Here is a 21,877-nt window from a genome sequence, read left to right as displayed (position 1 = left end):
TTATTCACGGGCGAATCATTAGACTTAAGGAAGGAGTAGCAAACAGATAAAGAATTAGTAATAGTAGCAGCTATCGTAGTTGCACGACTTAATCTACACAGAGCTAGAGCTACTGCAGCAATGAATTCATCTAGGATAATAGGCGTGAAACCAGGCAACCTAACAGGAAAACACGCGTCCAGTGCAGGACAAAAGGTGACAACGCCGGATCTTTCCTCACACTGCGATGCCTGAGTCGCAGTGACAGGCTCCTTTCAATCCAATGCATGGTCATTGCATAAAGTTTATAATTTTAAAAGGGTACAGATGAAGAACACGGCGCACTTGAAATGTCCCGTGGCCGTGAAAGGTATGGTAATGGCACTTTGCACGCGCGAGATCCTAAGGACATTAAAAATGGAGCGGGAGATGAGAAAGCAGAAAAGAAACCTTTGAAGAATCGCAACCGAAATTGCAGTGAAGTTTGAAGCCAGAGGATGCAGCGACCGGCGTGCTCTTCCTTCTGCGCTCTTAAAGTTCCAGCGGCAAAGAGGCGTTTCCAGTTCCTGTGGAACTTGCTCGCAGTCATCGTGCACTTCCCTCACTGCCTCCGCACGATGCACCGAGCCGCAGCTGTTGCGTCTGCCCCGGCTGCGTTGAACGCGAGACCGCTTAAAAATAACGCACTCAAATGAACCCTCCCAACTCGTAAAGATGCAATGAACGACTCACTTCAAGCTGAGGTGGTATCCTGTATATGTGCGAAAAGTTTCAAGCGGAAAAGTTTAGCTGTTTGCTATCCTTTACAGGCGCGATTAATTATTTTGCTTGAAACCTTACTTTCACCGCATTTATTGCCTCTGCAGAATCATACAAAAGCATAGAGTTGCAGTATAGATTAAGAATTTTCAATTTAGGGAGTTTTGTCAAATGTACACAATGTGAACTCCATGGGAAAACTAAGTGCAGGAACATCAAATATGAGAACAGCAACTATTTCATGTCCACCAAGCTTGAAGGGCACCTATCCAGTCGCTTGAAAATTTTGCCTGTTGCAAAACATTGTAAAACACAATGAAAGAAGTGAACCCGCTACATCAATGGCATACGGACACCGAGAAAAAACAGACAACCATCTACCTTCCCAAATCGTTTTACTAAGACATTTTTGAATTTGAATTGCCTTTATTTTCATCAACGTACAATTTATTGGGGAATTAAGGCAAAAGTTGCACACAGCAACTTGACGGGCCTTAAAACCCTGTCTGAGTCTAGCAGCGGCAGGCACAGGCACTAATTCAGGACTGACAGCCCAAACAATACATAACAATACAATACAATGTTGGCATCAACTTGTGCAACCGTTATTCATACTTGCAGCCCTATTCCAATCAGAAATGTTTCAAGATGTATCCAAGACAGTTTAAATGTCATTATTTTCATGAATGCTTTTTGCTGTTGACGCGCTATCTTGGTGCAGAGAATTGTGTACACAGCGCCTGGAAAAGTTAAGACCACGTTTCTGCAAGTGCAGTTACTCGTCGAAAGGCCGTTTCAGTGGCTCCAACGGCAATCCGTAAATTCCTTATAGGTCACTCTTAAAACACTTCAATATTTCTCCAGCACATTTCTCCCAACGCACGCTTTATTATACAAAATTTAATCTTGGTACATATATTAGCTGAGGAAGGACAAAGTTTTGGTCCTTTACCTTGTACCATGAAGAAGCGTAATTACCAAAAATATGTAGTCCTACGGCGTCTTCAACGCACATGCAACTCTCAAATATTTTCAACGTGTTAAGCGTGTTTTTCTAATGACGTATAATAAGCAAACCTAATTTTATCTTGACACGATTGACAGTGTTGAAAATACGCATCGTTGAATATCGGATAGAGCTCCAAAGCAAAATGACCAGGATTGTGTTAAATTACCCGAAAAGAATTATTGCACCCCACCTTCTGATTTGCACACAGATTACCTTCATTCGCCCAAGAAACCGTCTAAATTTAATTGTGTTAGCTCCTCTACGTCTTTCAACTAATTTTCGTCCGCCTTCCGCACGGAGGTATAATAATTTATGGGTAGTTTGTTATAGCCAGGATTTTGGTCTTAATTCTACACTCTAATGTATACCTAAGGTGTATTTTTGTTTATCAAATATGTAAATTTTCCCATAAAATACAATTTTTATAAAATCAACTCAACACCAGCGCACTCCTATAGCAGAACAGTGTATACAACTTGAGAGAGAGAGAGATAATTTATTTGAAAGAAGGCAGAGAGGTCGGCCTCAGCTAACACGCTCTAGCCTGCTACTCTGCACAGGGGGAGGGGGAACGGGGACATAAAGGTGTGGTGTGGAAGGATGGTAACATAGAAAGAGAGGTGTGCAGCGGTGAAAGCAAGTTCAACAATTTGATGATAAACATTCAGAAATCTCATCCATAGAGCCACTATCAGGTTCTGTATCGAGTCCGTAGTCATCAGTTCAAGTGAACTTAAAGATAAAGGTGCCAGGGACGAAGCTGATGTGTGGGCCTCCCCTGCGTGATCAGCACAAGCGCGAAATAAAAGCTTTATAGCATCTAAAGAGCAGCGATAAGCGGCTCCAGCACGGTGGGCACCTGCAGGGCACATTTAGCGGCCCGATTCTCGAGACCACCGAGAATCACGCGCATTGACTTTACCTGGTGCTGCAGCCTTTTCTGTACGCTCTCCTTTCATTGTGTCCATCTCCTTGCTTGCCCCTAGTGTCACCAGTTTCATTGGTCATATAATTCTTGGATTTATGGCACAGAGGATCACTAGGGCCCGCTGGCATGACCGTGGGCCTAGAGGGCAGCAAAGGCCATTTCTTGTCTGTATCAGCCGGTGGAGGTGAATGTTTGCCGCGTGCTGTCATCAACCTTGAATTAGCAGTAGGCGCCGTTACCGTCCTCGATGCACGCACTGGCACAGATGGTCGTGGCGCCTGTGCCCCGCTATGTACTTCTTCTGAAATGGCTTTGTGACGCTTCTTTCGCGAGCGTTGGTCACTTTGGCGAACAAGTTGAGCAGCCGCTTTACTTGAAGATTGGGCTCTTGCCATTTTTCGAAGAATACGAACTTCTTGTGCCATCTTCGGACATTCATTCGAAGTTGATCCATGAGAGCCAGTACAGTTGGGACATTTAAATGAAGACGCATCACACTCGGTGGTATTATGCTCTCCGCCGCAACTCGAGAAGGTAACATTACCTCTACAAACAGCGCTCACGTGTCCTATCTTGAGACATTTCCGGCACTGAACAGGCCTCGGAACGAATGGTCGTACACGGTGTATCACGTAGCCCACTTTGACAGACGCTGGTAATGTCGAAGAAGCAAATATTAACTTGATACATCGGGAGTGCCCCAAGCGGTGAATCTCAAGAAAGCGCACCGATGACCTCAAAAGACTTTTGAGCTCCACATGCTTGATTTCAATCTCGCCGTCGGAAATCATTCCAGTCGTTGTCTCCTTCCCGTAAGTACTAAAGGAGCGGACGGGGATTGCGCATAATTGTGGAATGGTCTTTAACTTCTACAGTATTGCGGAATTTTTTACATCTATTGTCAGAATGTTCTTGCGAGCGTTGATCTTGATCTCGATGATTTGCCCAGGGGCCACACTTTCAAAAGTGCCCGATCAAGCTTCATGGAAACTTTAGGATTGGTCTACAAGTTCCAGTTTGTTGCAAAGCCAACCGAACAACAGGTCGCGTCACCTAGGTTCCTAGGTTGTCTACCAATTAAAAAAAAAGCGCGGCATTTCAGAAAATGCGTCGAAATTTCTTAGAAGTGGGGAAAATGTGATAATAAGTGGGATCTCCTCAGCGTTGCATTTACTACAGATAAATACATCTTAATATGACCCGAAATAGTTATTACACAAGTAATTTTGACAATTGGACTAATTAAATTTTTAACGGAAAGAGTCAGAGGAATGATCCCTGTGCCATATTAGAAGCCCATCAACCGAGGAGTTCGCAACAGGTTCCTGATATTCAGAAAGCTTACGCTGGTGATTTCTGCAGCGCAATGAATTCCTGCAAATTTCACCCAGAAAATTGAACTATCGAAGGGCGCTACTGTGACGACGTTAGCAGGCGCCCATGAGTGACCTGACATTTTACGCATCACCGTCGGGCCAGCGTAAAGCGAACATCCTTATCAAGCTGCGATCTTGCTCTCTTCATGCTCGCCCAACAGTGAGTTGTAAACAGTTGCGTCACATATGAGAGTTTGCTAAGGGTGTCATAGTTGCGCCCTTCGGCGGTTTACGTTTGGTTTTCTGGGTGAAACTCGCGGGAATTCGTTGAGCCGCTAAAACCAGGAGCGTCTGTTTTTTGCATGCCAGAAACCGGCTAGTAATTCCTCGGATGACGGCCTTCAGATATGGCATAGGTATCGATTCTCTGAGTCTTTGTGGTAATACGTTAAATATTTAAATCTTCAAATGGGATTTTATGGTTACCTCAAGTCGTTTTAAAATGGGTGCCCCTGTGCTAAAACGAGTTTAGTGGAGATCGCCTAATTATCGCAGGTTCTCTATATCTATCAAATTTTGAACAAATCTTATGAAACACCACGCATACGAAAGAAGAAGTAATCCAGGCGCGTGAAAGAATAGGCCTACCTACGTCTGTAACACATATCGCTACGTGGCATTACGTACTGTATTAACAGCTACATCTTCTTTTTATGTGACAAGTACATTGAGCTTTCACATATAAACAGCTTCTTTAATCAATGCAATAATTGGGATGATTTTTTCAAACAGCCGTATATGTTAAAGGAGCATTGAGTTTAGCTCATTTCAACAGATATAGAACTTTGAGTTGGGCGGCTTGCATATATAATTTAGCTGGTTTCACTGAACACCACTGCGGTTACCAAAGGAAAAGGAAAAGTGAAACAATGCCTACAAATACTCGACTGCGTACTACGCTCCTCACTGGTGTTCCTCAGCTGAGATTTCGGTGGCACTTTTGGCTCCAAAATGCCGCCAAATATGTCCAGCGAGGTGAACGCCAAAAAAAAAAAGTAAGTATTCAGAATGAAAAACAAGGACGCATGCCGGAAGACGTAAGCGCTGAATCACTTGCCTACAGTTACGTGCTGAGAGATCAGTATTGTTCCCGCAACTTTTCGCACGGCTCATAGTACTTCTCGAGGGGAAAGCGCAAGACAAAGTAGCGGATGCTTGCGGCTACCACTACTGTTGGACGGCTCCCAAAACGGAAGCGTGCTCACGGCGTTCAACAGTTCCTACAGCGCCGCTTTGGGGGCGCCGCCCACTCCGCCAAGGCGGTTGGCGGCTCCTGCCGAAATGTTCTTTTTCACCCGCTATTTGGCCGGGCTTCCCCGCGATCTTCGTCGTGCTGTGTGCTCGCCTCACCGAACCCTGCGGTGTAGGTGCCTTTTATTTAGGCACATCGCCGTTTCCAGGCGCCGCGATTGCCGCCAGATTTGCAGTTTCCGGTGGCAGGCCCAACGACCGCCGGCCCATCGCAGCGAGGCAACGCATCGTGCTCACTACGACTCGTTTTCTTGCTTACCGCGCTGTGCCCCTTTTTTCCCTTTTCGTTCGTTTTCGTTTCCCCTGGATACATGGCGTGCTCCGCTTCGCGCGCTTGAAACATCCTCGTCCGTTGCGGCTATGATTTTCGAAGTGGCATTCGTTTCGGTAGGCTGACTTTGGGCTTGCCCCCCCCCCCTCCCCTCCCCTTCTTGCATGATTATTGTTGTCGTTGTCTACGAGGCCACCACTGTGATTGGGACATCTCTATATGCTCGCTTGGACTTGTTTGCGCCAGCGGTCCCTTGTGGAGCCCTTTTTTAGGGCAACGCGCGGAACGGACGCGTCGGCCTAATGAACCGCGAATATTGGGACTTTTCCGCGTGAAATTGCTGCTTTTACAGAAACTTTTGTTGTAGTTAGAAAAATGTTTTTATGGTGGTTAGATTTTGCAGACTAACGTTTCTGTGTCTAATTCTCAGAATTCAAAGGTCCAGTGGGAAACAAGTTCGCATGCATTATAACTGCACGAAACGTGAAAATATCAGCTCAACAATACATGACACATGCGAGAAAGAAAAGGACACGCACTCAGGCATACGCGCACAAAAATATATAAAAATAAATATATACTGTCGTGTATATAAATATATAAAAAAATTAAGAAATAACGGACGATGACATAGCATGAAATAATATGCAAAGGAATGACGTGAAAATATTTATGCAAAATTATGTTTTTTCGAACATACGCACCCACGCGCACGCAGTACCACTCAGACCAACACATGATAGAAAAGGTTGCTGTTCGCTCGTTGAGGAATACATTATTCTCTGCTGAATCAGCGCAGCATGCACCCGAAGACAAACAACATGTCGCTAAATTATGTGCTCTGAAACCTGAAACAACATTATGGTCATTTTTTACTACAATTTTAGAAAGAACTGCAGATGTCGGAAGTGGTGATCGCTACTGAGCAATTTGAAGGTCCAGCCACTCAGCAGAACCACTCGATAGTACTTGCCATATACATATAATTGCGTACCATTACCAGTCAGTCATGTGCTCTGACGTGTACACATTTATTGCCAGTAGATTGTCAACGCTAGCGCGATATGCGAAGCACACAAAAGCAACATCACCGACGCTCATTAGAGGCAGTATGTGCCATTTGTTCTGATATAGTTTAGACCATACTCACAAAGAAACAAGATAGGGAATGGTTTCGCCGAGGCCTTGGCAGGAACGGTAACTAAACCGACTAAACTCTGCGAGGATCTCGCTCGCTCGCCTCTTACGACGCCGTTATATCGTAGGGCCTGGCAATGTCTGCCAGGGATAAAAAGTGCGAAAGAGAAAGCTGTACAATACGCTCATGGGTCTTCAGTGCTTTGCGCTCCCGGGCGAGGTTTCGCTTCCAACCCAGATGTCAGCGTGCCGCCGAGATGCGAAACCTCGGCGGTGGCTCACCGGCTATGGTAGGCTGCTACTTAGTACCGTGTCGTCGCTTCAAGGCCTGACCACGGCGGCCAGATTTCCATGCGGATGGAATGCAAAGGCAGCTGTGTACTGAGGTAGCAAATACAATTCCGCGTCCCTCTCGTCTCAAGCGTAGTTTTGCGGCTTTCAATGCTGTACATCAAGAGATTAATCACGCGGCAGGGCTGAGAATGACCGCTGGAAATGCTAACGTGTAAAAGCGCCCGGTGTTAGCGCTCGAAGCGTAATAGCACAGGTTAGCTTAGTATAACCGGTTCCTTCTCCTCCTTTGTTGAAAAGTTGATTTAAACTACAGCGGAATGTCTCACTGATAGTGCCTGCAGGCTGCAAGATGAAATGGTGTTATGAGGAGGCTGAGTTAAGCTATTTTGCGTGCCTGAAAGGTGATATATATATTAGATTTATTGCGTTTATGTTTAAATTTGCATCATGCTAGTCATGCACAATGCAGGAGGCCAGCAGCTTGACCACGCTGTAGGACTCCGCATCGGTTATCCCTCCCCCCCCCCCCCTCCCCGCCTACTTGCAGCGACAGTAAATCGATAAGCCACATTTGCTAAACAACGCTTTGATGCTTACAGAACAGGCGTAGATCGGGTACAAACAATGTACAATTGATAAGTCAGGTTCAAGTACAGAAGTGGAAACAGGTTAGTATAAACAATGAAATAAATTTTAGAAATATCCAGGCACGTGTGAGACAGTTTGCATATTAAAAAAACGCCGTAAAAATGAAATACAAGTAAGAGCAATTACAAATAAAGGCATTGTTCACGGAAAACTTTTTCAGCTGTCATATGGAAAGTCGTATATGGTAGCTGCTATGTGGCGCATTAACACGCGTTGAAATAACTCAACACTTCTTGAAACCTATAGCTTCAGTACTTATATTTGCCTGTGTAATGCATTTAACAACCTTAGTAGCCTGTATTTCATCATGTGTAAGCCATAAGGTGTCCGACATATTTCCACTTTTTATGGCTCCAAGTTTTGCTTGTTATATTCAGGTACGTGGAATTTTAAGTTTGATAGTTTTCGTAGTACATAGGTATCATTTTTGGCTTCTAATTCATATGAAAGGCAGAGGCGATACTCGTAAGTCTTTGCTATTGGCATTACGTTTTATTGAAGAAACAACTGTTATGTGCAATAGTAAAATGCACATTTTCAACTACCTTGGAAAACCGTATTGTAGCATGTGTATTTTGTGCAGGATCTCTGGCGCAGTAAAAGTCCATGGTGTAGCCCAAAGTGTCGAATGAAGGCTTGTGAATAAACTGTTTTTCGGTTGTTTTAAGGGGAAGAGGGAGGATGCAATCTTTTATAACTTCCTTTTTGAAATGAATACGCAGTTCCGACTGCTTTCAGCAACATTTTCTTTTTTCTGCCATAGTACATGCTTCAGCTTGAGTGTAGATGTTCTTTGTTGACAAAATTTCGCCAAAGAGGCATTCGCCTTTAAATTTCACGAACTTTGTAAAGCGTGCTCTGTCAGTAAGGCAATCGCGCTACGCGGCAGAGCTAATGCACAGGAAAAAGCGCGCCCATTTTTAGTTAAAACGGATCGCCGAAATCAGGTCATGGTTTAGTTTGTATTTTAAATGGTAGCAGTACAATGTTACAGAATCTGTCTTCTGGTCCTAACGAGGGGAGTGTTATTGCGCACTCATAATACACGGCAAAGCCAAGTATGCTGACCTGAAGGTTTGCAACCTAGTAAAACCTCCTACAATTACCCAAACGTAGTATAATCGCTACAGTCGTCCATAGTAGCACAGGCAGGTACTTTCAAATAGTTGGGAATTTCAAAGGTGCTTTGTTCGTTATGACTGAGGCCGTACGAAATAAAACAGCTGTAGATTTGACGCAGCTCCATATGTGCGGCAAACGGGAATCGGTTCCCTCTCCAATAACAAAACGCAAATTTGTGCACGCCGTTCGTGGAAAATTAACAATCGTACAATTATTTTGAATGCTGAGTAAATGCCCTTCGATTCCATAATTTTTCGTTTTGTTTTCCAGTTTAGCTCAAGCTCTTTGCTACACTCAAGTATGGTTTTCGTAGATTATTCCTGCGACTATGATGCCTGAATCTTGATTTTTTTCCTCTATGCTTATGACTTATTTGAGGCAATGGCATGCACTGTATATTCTTGTCGCACTTTTTTTTTTACTTTCACTGTGCTAGGTCTGCGCCACCATTAACCCTCTCTGCTTCTGCGTGCTCCTCGTCTCTTGTCAGTGAATTCGATGAGAAAAGCCTGTCAAGGTAGGGAATGAAATTTGCTTTGAAAGCAGACAAAAGTGACCTCCTATCAAAGCTGCGAGTCCCCGGCCGCTGCTGGCATTGGTGGTCACGTAAATTTGACATCAGGAGATTAGAATAACAAATTGGAATAGTTTTACTTTACAGGGCCCAAGGTGTCTCATAGTGCTGGCGTGATTAGGAGAGCCACCAGCGGCATTTCAGGTGTTGCGACTCGATTGTGCACTATATGGGACCAACGGAAACCAATTCGGCGTTTGTGAGAGCCCGTAGAAAAGATGACGATTTTAGCTTAACCTTTACTGTACGTGCCACTCAGGTATGCGCGCACCTGCTCACCAGGAATGCGAGTGTGCGTCCTCACAACGCCCATGACAACAGCGGAAGCAACGGAAGGCAGCATGGTGTATTCCAAAAGAACTTGCTGATCGGCTAGTTGGTAATACTTAGATAACTAAAAGTGCGCAAACAGGTGCACTCGCAACCACGCGCACACCCACACGCGCAGACACGCTGTGTGTGGTCGACGTACGTATCTAGTGTGTCAGCGTGTGTGGGTGAGTGCATGGTGGCGAGTGTGCCTATTTGCGCACTTTTAATTATCTAAGTATGATGCAGCTCCGCTCCCGAGCCGATCGAAGGAAGGGTGACGTTGCGTTTACTTGACTTTGTTGTTTTTGCTGCCAAACGCACTACACGTTGGTCGCGTTTTGGGAGACCGTCTAGCGCTCTCGTCAAACAAGGCACGTCATCAAACAAGGCGCGAGAACTTTAAGTTTTCACCCTTAGGCTCGCCCCCGCAGCAGGTCACGTGACCTTCAACTCTCGGCGCACTGGCTGCGAATGTGTGGTTGATACTTGGACAACACGGTCATGGCGTGAATGCACCTCGAGAGTCCGCATAATCGCTATAGCAACAAGTTGTTTTCGATAGAGGTATGTTCCGTTTCATTCAGGCGCTTTACTGCATTGCACGCTCTCTTATTATTATAAAGCAAGTCAGTCTTGCGTTAAACCCATTTGTGATCTTTGTCGGGAGGAGGCGCAATACGGACAACATTTGTAAAGGACGCTACTGGATAACCAGTAGAATTCAAATCTAAAATCAAAAGCCAGAGGTGAGCAGGGTGATCTGACTGAGGCTCTATCGGAAGTAAATAACGAGTGATATGTAATGTTTATGTCTATATTGTAACATCAATTCATGGGCACTTGAGGCATGTTTTCGCCGTCGCCGTGCTGTCCCGGGTGCACATGCGTGGCCCGTTCGACCCAGTCAACTGACCCGCTTGGTGCGTGCACCAAGGGTTGGAGGTCACGTGATCTGTTGTGCGTGCACAGCTGAGAATGCGAGGCCGCGCCGATAAAACTGCTGGCTTGGTGCGCGCTGTATTCCCGTGCGCCATTACTGGAAGTCACGTGGTCGGCAAAGTTTTGCAGGCGCGGCACATTTAAAATGACGAAAGGTGCGGCAGCACAGCACGTTCGCTGAAGGACAAGCTAGCGGGCTCTTCGCTTCCGGCGCTCCTCCTCAACAAGCGTCGTGAGCAGGAATCGGATAAAATATGTTCATATATGCACATGGGTTTCACTGATAAGCGATTATTTACAGCAATGTATGCTGCCCTTAAGACTACCAATCTTGCTTCGTGTAATTGTCGAATACTTGCTAACGCTTTTAAATGCTTCGCCTACAAGCAAAGTAGCTTTCTTTTTTTTCAGAAATACACACAGTTTCGCTGGTGAAAATCGCTTTCCGATAGTACTTTATCCATAACGTCCTGTATATGTTGGCTATTCAAGTAATGTATTATGTCAAATGACTTCGAGAAGACAAAAGTTGATGAAATTGCCAAATGGACGGCCGTTGTCGCTACTACTGCGTTGGCTCAACGATTTTTCTTTCCATGTTCTGCATCAGCAACGTTGCGACTTAACTGACAATGATAACTGCAACACTGCGTGGTAAGAACCTTGCGGCCAACCAAGAAAGGCACTTTCTTGCAAGCATACTTGACGTGTGTAATCAATACTGATCTTCCATTGTAACATTGTGCACTTCCTTATATTTATTCAGCAACAACATTAAATTGCCCACGCGCGTTAAAAACTTCAGTTCGTACGTTGCGCACGAATATATGAGTAAATAAAATAACTTTTGCAGGTCCAACTCGAATGAAGCGAGAAATACGTAAATAAATGCTATAATACTCTACAGAATATGTGCATTTATTTTTAAAAATTTCCTATATGGCATGAAGTAAGTATCATGCCATATTTGTGTTTTTGCACCGCACATGTCACAAAGTTATTGTGCTACAATCTTTTTGTAATGAGCCATTCTCAAGGTATAACCAAGTGCAACCTTCCCTTCAAAAGTATACACACTCTGAGATGTTGGGGCATCGATGTCATGAGAACGGAGGTGATGTGCGCAGTTTTTCGCACGAAGAATGTTGAGGAGCGGTGTATACAGAAAGGAGTATGACACATTTTTAGCTACATCTAAGGATTCCTTGGCTCTTTTGCTACAATGGCACGTACGCATTCTCGAGGATTGAGCACGGATGATTCAAGAATGTTTCAAGAATGCAATAGCCAAATATAACATATTTAATAAATCGCGAGGAAGCCATGAAATACAATGTTCTTTTCCGTTAAGATGTCTGTGCGCTTCAGAGATACCTATGAGCTCACATAACAAGTGCAGGTTTTGTTCGCGATCTATTGTTTGATTACGCACAGTGGAGGTGCGCTCACTGACGCTACTTTGTTGATAGAAATTCTTTATTATGTAAACCATAACTCTCCGCGACACCCAGTTGCCTAAGAATGGGGACACCCATATAAAAATAAGTAAAAAAGGCCGTTCGCCTTCCTCCACTATTGCATTAAGAGACTGTGTGTTTTAGACATTACTACGAGCCCACATTATACCAACAGACTTTATGCGCTTTAATTTTTTGCTGCGAAAAACGTAGGTTAGCTCAACCTCCTATTTTGTTGTTGAGTTCTGTGCCATCTAAGGCTGTTGGCTCTTTCATATCTGGCTGCAGTGGCTGGAAATATCTCGATTAAATGGCTGGAAAGATACCTTTCTTCTCGTAGTCAGCTTACCATTGTTAACGGTTCGAACTCGTCATCAGTTTCTGTCACGTCTGGTGTACCGCAGGTATCGGTGTTAGGCCCCTTGATGTTTTCAATTTTCGTCAATAACATATCAGAAGGAATTACTTCGAAAATACAGTTATATACAGATGACTGCGTTGTTTATCGCCCATTTAACACTCCATGTTATAGAAATTCTTCAACCTGACATGAACAAAATTTCTGAGTGGTATAGTACCTGGTGCATGCCTATAAACACAACTAAATGCAATTAGATTCGTTTCTCGAGAAAGAAGCTAGACTCCCCAAACTCCTACGTAATAACCGATGCCTGTCTACCACATGTACAAGAGGCAAAGTACCTTGATGTATACTTTACGGATAACCTTTTTTCGGATGATCACATCATAAAAACAGCCAATAACGCCAACAGAACCCTTGCTCTTTTTGGCTCGCGCTTTCCACACATGCCCTGAAAGGGTGAAAAAGTTGCTCTACACGTCAGACGTTCATCCGGTTCTCGAGTTCGCATGTGTACTGTGGGATCCTTTTAAACAGAACATGATAGAATCGCTGGAGGGCGTACAAAATCGAGCAGCCAGGCACATCGTCAGTGAGTATCGTCGCTCAAGTAGCGTCCCCGCTGTGAAGACTCGATTCCATCTCCCTATATTGAGCGATCGTAGGCATTATGTTAGGCTAAAGTTCTCCGATAATATTTTCGATGAGCGCTCTGGCATGGATAAAACGAGCTACATGCTTGCATCACATTACGTTTCGAATCTCCGCGACCATATCTTCAAAGTTTGGGAGACAACTGCCAGACAAAATTTGCTCAAGTATTCATCCTTCCAGCGAGCAACATCTGACTGGAACAAGCTTCTTAAAAGCTTTGCAAGTATTTCATCGAATTCTCAGTTTTATATGTGTTTATGCTCTGTAGCGTTGCTTTTACATGATCCTCTATTTATTGTGCTTTATACGGGTATAATACCTCCATACTAGCCGTCTTTTGCTTTTGTTTACCCGCTTATAAATCTTTGTTCGCTTTGTGTGACACTGTGTGTTGTATTTTACATCTACAAATGTGTAAAACATGTGTATAACACCCCCCCCCCCCCCCCTGCTATACTGTCATTGGAGAGAATGCTGGTTTATAATACATAATAAATAAATAAATAAATAGCACGAGCGATACCGACTGAGATACCATGCGATGGACGCGGAACCATGGTTGGCAAGGCAAAAAAGGCTTTGCTCTAATACACTCACTTGGGAAGGAAAAATGCTGTTTCGAAGTCCTTACGAGTTTTTATTCATTTTTACAAATACCTGTCTGAGTAAGAATACGAACAAAAACTTCTGTTTAGGAAGCACGTAAAGGGGACTGTGGATGAGGATCTAGTGCGTCACTTCAAACTTCCTTTCTCATCAAGCAATTTGTTAAGTGACGGCACTTCGATAGGCGGCGCTTCTTTATCAGTCGCACTGTCACCAAACCCATAATTATATAAAGCACTGGGTCTGTTTCCCCCTTGCTTTTAAAACAGCCAAATACTCATACGTCGTGCCGTAAGTTCTATTCTGAGTCCGTACGTGCTGTGAGTCTAGAAATCGTGACACCATGCTGTAAACGACTTTCTGATGAGCGGAAAACTGTATGGTGAATAGTATTTACGACCATCGCTCTAATTCAAGCCAGGGACAAAGCAGTGGCGCCTTGGTGCAGAGTACTTCTGACTGAGAGCAACCCCGTTGAAAAGGCGTGTAAACTGCAGAAACATGCCTCGAGGCAGCTCCAGCGTCTTGAAACAAGCGAATGTGCCTTGTCTCGAGCAGCATTCACTCAGCTTTTTCTGTTACGCGTTAGAGCGTCGGCTTGGTTGAGCGCTACTTCAAGATTTGTGACGCTGTCGTCCTCGTCATTCTCTGCCCCAAAGCGCGGAGTGCCACCGTGACACGCTGCCTTTTGCTGCTCTAAGCAAGGACTCGGCTGAACAAGGCGCTAGTCCGGATGCATCTGAATATCCGCAAAGTGGCAATTTGTGAAATGTCCGCCTCGCGTCAGAGTGTCGGAAAGGTCCCCTTCTTCCTCGTCCCGCACGCAATTACGGTACGGGCGAACCTTCTCAGACGCGTGCAACAAACCAAGCTCAAAGCGGATGGGCGCGAACAAAACAAAGTCGCAATGGCCTCCGCGTCAACAACTTCAAGAAAGTTGACGAGGATCAGCAATCGTTTTCAAGAATCACGTGCGAGAAATGAAATATAATTAGGAGCGGCTGGGGCTCTTCGCGATTTTTTTTCCTTCCACGCGCCTCTGCCAGTTTGGTGCTTTTGTTTCGGCTCCTATCGCACGCAGCCTCAGGCGTTCGCCGTTTGGAACGTCGCCAGCTTGGATGGCGAGACTTCCGAGCCATAGTGTCGCCAAGTTGCGCGCTGCACTTAACTCCACCTAAATGGATTGTATCTTCTTTTAATTGATATGATGCACCCCTCGCGAATGGGCTATTCCGAGCTGCTTGCCGCGCAAAGCGGCCGGATGTAGGTAATTAGGGGCCGGAACATGATGGTTGATCCTCGCCTGCCGTCGCTTGGTTGTTTGTAACGTGCGAGAGCATGGCGCGGAGCAATTTCTTTTGCGCACTACATCTTCACCGGCCTCGACCAAGTTCGCCTTGCCTGCGGCGAGCAAGGAGTGAAATATTAACACGAAATGCACGACAACGAACGTCCTGTCTTCTCTTTTCTCTTTGCGGATTGCTGTGGAGCGACAGCACTTTGTCTTGGCACATTTCTTTTTTTACTCAAAGTCATTCCTTACAGTAACCACCACTCGCACAGCATTGAACCCTAGAAGAAAGACATTAAACTGCACGTATTTAATCATAAGTGGCACTAATGACTGCTGTGGAAGCAAAATTTTGTGATCGTCTGCTTTACTGCTAGCTTGGTTGCAGTACAAAGCTTGGTTGTTTTTTTTTAAGGACGTTAGATGACGCTGCCATGTCGTGTTGACTATCATTGCGCGTTCGGTAGCAGCATGCAGCCGTGGCGAATGGTGTTAACGGAATACCACATTTTGCTTACCGATTATACGGTTATTCAAAAGGGGCGGTCCAGTTTGTGGATTTAATTGAAGCCAAATTTCTGTTTCTTTCCAATAAAAAAGGGCATCGAAGCAAATGGCTTTCGCATGGCGAGGCCTCGGCACCGCTGCACAGTTGGCGCTATAAGAGCACTATGCAAGCAGATGCACAAAATATTAATAACCTATCGTCAAAATATGTTGCACAAAGTCAAACTAAAACTATTTTAGGGTGTTTTCGCCTGTGGGATTTTTTTTTCTCAGACGATGGTGTTCCGAGGGAAGAGAAGTGATTATATCTCTTGTCTTCGTATGATGATTCGCAAGTGTTTATCACACTGCAACTCACCATACCACCAAAAAGTATTGCTTGGTTCTAAGCTAATTTGTTTTCACCGGAAGAACACAGCTTTCTTCTTTCTTAGACACCACACTGTATTAGAACACTTAATTATATTAAAAGGCACCTGAACAGGCTCCGCAGAAATGTCAACTGAAGTATGCAAAGCCCCTTCCAGCCAGTGTTCTGCATCGTAACAATTTTTCTCTGAGCTTAGTAATAACGTATATAAAAGATATGTTGAGATGACAGAGCAAGACGGTCAGCTGCGTTCTTTTCAGCGGAAGCTATCTCCCATTGTTTCTAAAAGCGTCCGCAAGGACACTTCTCTCATGCCTCCTCCAATATGGGAGATGAAAGCCCACTTCATGTTTACGTCACGAGCCATACCTCCTTCTTTTATGTATCTTTTCTTTTTTTGCTGGCCAGAACAATTCCAGTGGCGCTAGTGCGTGCTCTACGTTTCACGAGAATACAGGTGTCAGCGTTGCAACTGGCTATTTGTAAGCTGCAGCGCGTATCGGGCCCTAATTCTGCATGCAAGACTTGCGACGTAGTTAGGAGACGTGATGTCATGTTTGCCGCCGAGGACACTGGCTGTTCTGTGGATAAAGGCATGCGGGCTTTCGCTTACATTTTCACCAGTTCTATTAGTAAACAAGATGTTACCAAAATTTTGCAGACAAAATTCTCATTGCGTGATCTATTCACCTGGGTTGTTATTTTCGGTGCTCAGTCTTCGCGACTAGCCTTGAAAGCGGGCTTTTCTGTTAATGAAGAATACTTTAGAACAGTGTTTACAAAGTGATACGTTTCGATACCTGTGATGCTGTTTTCCTGTCGAGAAGACTGACCATTCTGTGGTTAATTCTGTCCATTTCGCTTGAATTTTTAATGGTACTGTTGGCAAATAAAATGTGCGTAATATTTTGCAGACAATACCGTCAACGCAAGATGTAGCCACCAGGTTTGTTCACCTTCAATATCCCATCTTTGTGACGAGTCCTGTAAAGTGTGCTTTTCTGCTAATGATTAACGCATAGCAAGAGAGTGTACAAAGTGCAGTGCTTCGAGACCCGTGATGTCTTTGCTGCCGAGGAGACTGGCCGTTCTGAGGATAAAGCACATTGGCTTTCGCTTCAACTTTCACCGGCTCTAGTGCAAATGAAGTGTGTTTAATATTTTGCAGACAAACAATCTACTCGCCGGGTTCGTTTTCCACGTCCTATATTGATAAGGGGTTTTTGTAAAGCGTGCTTTCCTGTTAATGAGTAATGTGTCGCAACAGAGTACACATAGTGATTATCATTCAGTTCGCGGCAGTTCTTCGTTTAATGAACTTTACACTATCCACAGTGTTTAAGTGCCTATTGGGTAAAAATGGAGGCCACGGGTTCAGTTGAGGACTGCGGACCCCACATGCCGAGAAAGGTGGAATGTAGATGCAGAAAAGCACTCGGATAGAAGTACAGAAGGGAAGCGACACGAAATGCTTATCTTTTCTTGACTTTTATTTAAACTATAGCAGTTTATTATTTTTTTACCTGGGTTCTGAAAAGCGCAAATAATAATTCCTAGTAACCCAGCATAAAAACATTTTCACCTGTGCTCTGTGTGGGAAGCGGCGGCTACTGAAACCTCTCACCAATGCACACGTGCTGCTCCATAAGCACACGAATCGTATGCGGCGGACAAACTCAGCTTTGGCACGTTCGACGTTAACAAATTTTGCATTCTATTCTTTTCGTTTTTTATGATAATAATATTGATAATAACATTAGCAATAAAAACAACTCTCAGCCGCGTCCTTCTCTTTCGTCACACAACCGCGTGCAGTGCAGCCGCACTGGGCCGACGCCTACCGTTCGCGTGCGGCGTGGCGTGCGTGCTCGACTTTTAACGCAGCCGCTTTGGCAGCACGCGCCCTTCGGCGGCGTTTTTATGCCGAGCCGAGTGAGGATCGCGGAATGCCAAATTGGCAACAACGATCAACACAGTAGGGTGAGCCGACAAACGGCTGGGAAGCCTCGGGGGCCGGCTTAGAGGCGCGGATAAATTGCGGCCATACCGCTGTCGTCTCCGTGCTGCAAACACAAAGAGAAGCCCCCAAAGAAAACGAGAATTTATGGGGATACTTGTGTCGGGAGGCCGTTCCTCGGGCGACTCGCGCGCTAGCCGCTCACCGGGGCCGGAATTTATGGCGTCGCCCAGACGATGTTTGTCCAGCGCAGATCCCGTTGGACGGATGGCCCCAGAAGTGTCCTTTTATTACGGAAGCCCCCCCGACCGATGCGCAGGTGAATGCGCCCGATGACCGCGCACGCACGCACGCACACGCGAGCTCGAGTCCGCGGTAGTTGGCGCCGACCCCGGGATGGGCTGCCGCTGACGTTTCGGCTGCAGAGCAGATTGAAAGCGAGACTGAGCAGTAAACAAGCGCGTGTTCGCGTCAGAACGGCCGCTGCTTTGTTTGTTTGCCGCTGGAAGAACGGAAGCAGGCGGACAGGAAGGAAAGGCTACAGCCTTTCGGTTTGCAAAATAAGTGTTGCGGCTCCTGGAGTTAATCTCTATCACTTTGCGGCACAGTGTGGTAAATGGTTCCTGGTTGAAGAAAATGCTGCGGAAATGCTACCTGTGGCGCTCTATTGCCTGCTTCAGAAACGAAATATCTACCATGTGGAATAGCTGAATGGCATAATTGCTTCAGTAAAAGTTCACACAAATGTGTTTTCCCGCCCCATAAATATATTCTTTTGAGATAGTTTTAGCCAGATTAAAAGGTTTGATTTTACCCTTAAAATCTACTACGTATTTAAACTTTGTCACCGACATACGGTGCACGAACATCTTCTTGCCCTTTTAATTTAGTAGGAAGCTCTGGAACCTTGTATTGTTAAGTATGGCCACCTAAAAAGCTGTGCTTCCAGCCAAAATTGAAACTTGAACAATCGTGAGCGTATCTTTCGGTCCATCGCCTGTAACGGTGCCCTCAGAAACACGTGCGCATGCGTAAGCTCTGGTTTTTACCGGCGTATGCTATTTCGACACTCACGCATTCAGCGCTCCTCACGGGCCCTGCCGCCCCACTGAAGTGTCCTTATTGTCGGAGCGTATCGTATGTGCTGTCTGGGCTCACCTGCTGATTATGTCGAGCGCAGACGTTGGTCGTCGGTGGTGGCTTGAGATGTTCGGCCACTGTGGCGAGGCGTGTGCCCGCACTTTTATGCGAAGCATATTACGAGGGCTCAACCCAGCTCCTCAGGCGCGGCGGTGACCATGAAATCACGTGACACCGTGACGTCACGACAGAGGAGAAGTGGCTTTGGCTCAACTCTTGCAAGACGGGCTCGGTGGGAATCGAACCAGGGTCTCCGGAGTGTGGGACGGAGACGCTACCACTGAGCCACGAGTACGACGCTTCAAAGCGGTACAAAAGCGCCTCTAGTGAATGCGGTGTTGCCTTAGAAACGCGCTGTTTCTAAGGCGTGCGTCTCTTGCTCAGGCGCACATTTCGTTGCCGCGCCGAACGCTGCTTTGCTCGACGCTCACCGCGTCCAATGCGGGGCGCGTAGTCGCTGCCCTGTAGCCCATTGTCTTACACCCCTTGGCGGGTCGACGGGAACGCTGTCGCGTTCCACTCTTGAAGGCGAAGAAGTAATGCATGAGTTGTTTCTTCGTCTAGCCGAACCAAATATAGCCAAGCAACAGCAGTTCACCAGGCTAAACAGTGGTTCAACAACTAAAATAAAGGCTAGTATGCTTCGCATCCTGGGCTTAACCTTACCTAAGCCACAGCCATTTTTTTCTTCCTCGTGTCAAGCTCAGCGCTCGTGCATGCGGAGACGATGCAGTTTACTGTGAAAGCGCACTTTTCCACCTGATGTCTGCGTCAACTGCAAAACTATTTGCATTCATGACCGCGGCTTTTTTATTTTGTTGTTTGTTCTTGGCTGTATTACAAAGAATTGTTCGCTGAGGCGTGTCCAAGTATGTAACGTGAGAACACAACTAAATAGAACTGCGATAGTATATGATGTACACATGGTAGTACAGCTTCAATCAAAGCCCATACTTTCCTCGCATGTCGGCTCATGGACGCTAACCCAATCTGTTTGACGGCGGATACACTTTCGTTGTGTAGAGTGGAAATGTGTGTGTCATCACACACGGTAAAAATAAACTAACCACGCAAAGCTTACGCATTGTCTCGACACAATCGATACAGTTATGTGACAATTCTATTTTTTTCTAGAGCCACCTCTTAGGCGCCCGTTCCTGCGTTCAGCGTTGGCGTCCCTTGGCGTCCTCGACGTAAACGGCCGAGTGAACACAGCGAAGGACGAAAGCGCGAACGGGGAGCGCACCGGGTGTTGAATGGCGGCGATAGCAAAGAGAGCGCGAGAAGGAAAGCGGAAGCGGAGGGTATGGTGAAAGCATCAGAAGAAAAGGGTAGGGCCGCGCAAGACGTGTTCTAAGGCGGCGATCACCACGAGATGGCGCCAGAGTAGCGCGCGTCGTCTGTTCCCCGATGACGCGATCGATAAGGCATGCGGCGAGCGCCCCCACCTATCGATACCATATACGGAAACAAAGTGCTGCAAGAGCAGAGATCTCGCCTGCGGCGCCTACTCTAAATCGCTCCCACGCGTCACCCACGCGCTGCCTCTCGCGATCTCTTCTTTTTGCGAGGCAGTAGCGGCATACTTCGCTCCATTTGCAACACGCTGCACGGGACAGGTTGTCCGCGCCAACCAATATATCGGGAAATGAAAACGTGTATAGAGCTGCGTTCAAATTTTGCATTAGGGAGTACGGCCAACGTCGGTGAATTTTTTTCACCGACCCGACTGTTTGGTTGAGGACAATTCGGGATTAGAGACAAAAAGCTAATTTTCGCTGACCAAACTTTATGGCGCTGGCGGACAACAGAATTTGCTCAATAATAGCCAGTACAGCTACGAAGTAACTTAATTTCACTGAATAGGTTTTCAATTGATGATATTAGTGGCCGCATAGCTGCATAATCGAAGACAACCAGAGCTTAAAACACGACTTTTCTGGAAGCTCTCTCTTCTTCAGTAAATTCGAAAAATGCGCACTCAATCTCTGCAGTTCTGCAAAATGCAGAATCAGAAAATATTAACTGGAACAGCAATCCATTTCACCGCTTTACCAGTTAATTAGTAACATTTGTAATGAATGATTGCATTGACAATTATCGCGAAAAGTATGATGTTAACCTCCGCTACGAAGCTGGGTCAGCAACGTTGTAGCAACACTAGCGTAAACAAAACGAGGACTCGTGAACAGCGCACGAATACACAGACACGGCACTACACGGCACATGAGAAAACTGGGTGTTCATGTACTCTTCTTGTGTTCTTGCTTTCTTTGCGCTACAGCAGTATTCCAAGATGGCACAACAACAGACCTGCACTGCAACGCTAGTTACATTATTCTGTGTCGAATGTCCTACTGTTTGCGTGCACACATCTTTCTGCGTGCCCAAATCTGCGCGCGCGCGTGCACGCACGCACGCACGCACGCAAGCACGCCCACCCGCACACACAAATAAAAATAAATAAATAAATAAATAAATAAATAAATATTCTAAACACGAAAATGGCCAATCAGCATGGAATGAGCATTTCTCGCTGAAGTAGAATCGACATGCCCAACGTCACGGATAAACTCTACATCAACACATGCCGGGCTGTTCTTTTTCATACAAATAATAATCTTCAAAAAAATGTCTTTTTATTTCGTTACGTAACATTCATATAAAACAGAAGAACATGTAATACTTAGAGTGAAGTTCCCTATCAAAAGGTTTTCGATGAAACAATTAATGTCCGCGGATAGCTGGTGTACACGTTTCAGGTGCAACGAATGTGATACAAATACACACTAACGCGGTAGAATCAATATTCGTCACAAATGTCAGCGTCTTCAAAGAAGCGTTGAAGTGATTTGTTTGCTTTGCGATGCAGTACCTTTTGATGAGCATGGGCCATCACCTTGTAGCGTTTTCAAGTGAAAATGTTCGATGTGAA

General features: G+C 45.5%; 1 long non-coding RNA gene across 1 annotated transcript in view; it reads left to right on the top strand.

The window, feature by feature from the left end:
• LOC139056380 (uncharacterized) overlaps nucleotides 1-21,877 on the top strand; it is a 118,805-nt gene that overhangs the window by 29,083 nt on the left and 67,845 nt on the right. Inside the window, exon 2 of the long non-coding RNA XR_011512323.1 lies at nucleotides 16,760-16,791. This is a non-coding gene — a long non-coding RNA (uncharacterized lncRNA). The remainder of the gene's footprint in view (nucleotides 1-16,759; nucleotides 16,792-21,877) is intronic.

This window comes from Dermacentor albipictus, chromosome 1 (genome assembly GCF_038994185.2).
Source record: "Dermacentor albipictus isolate Rhodes 1998 colony chromosome 1, USDA_Dalb.pri_finalv2, whole genome shotgun sequence".
NCBI classification, from domain to species: domain Eukaryota; kingdom Metazoa; phylum Arthropoda; class Arachnida; order Ixodida; family Ixodidae; genus Dermacentor; species Dermacentor albipictus.
The sequence above is the reverse complement of the archived record's forward strand: the minus strand, read 5'-3'. Positions and strand labels throughout refer to the sequence as shown.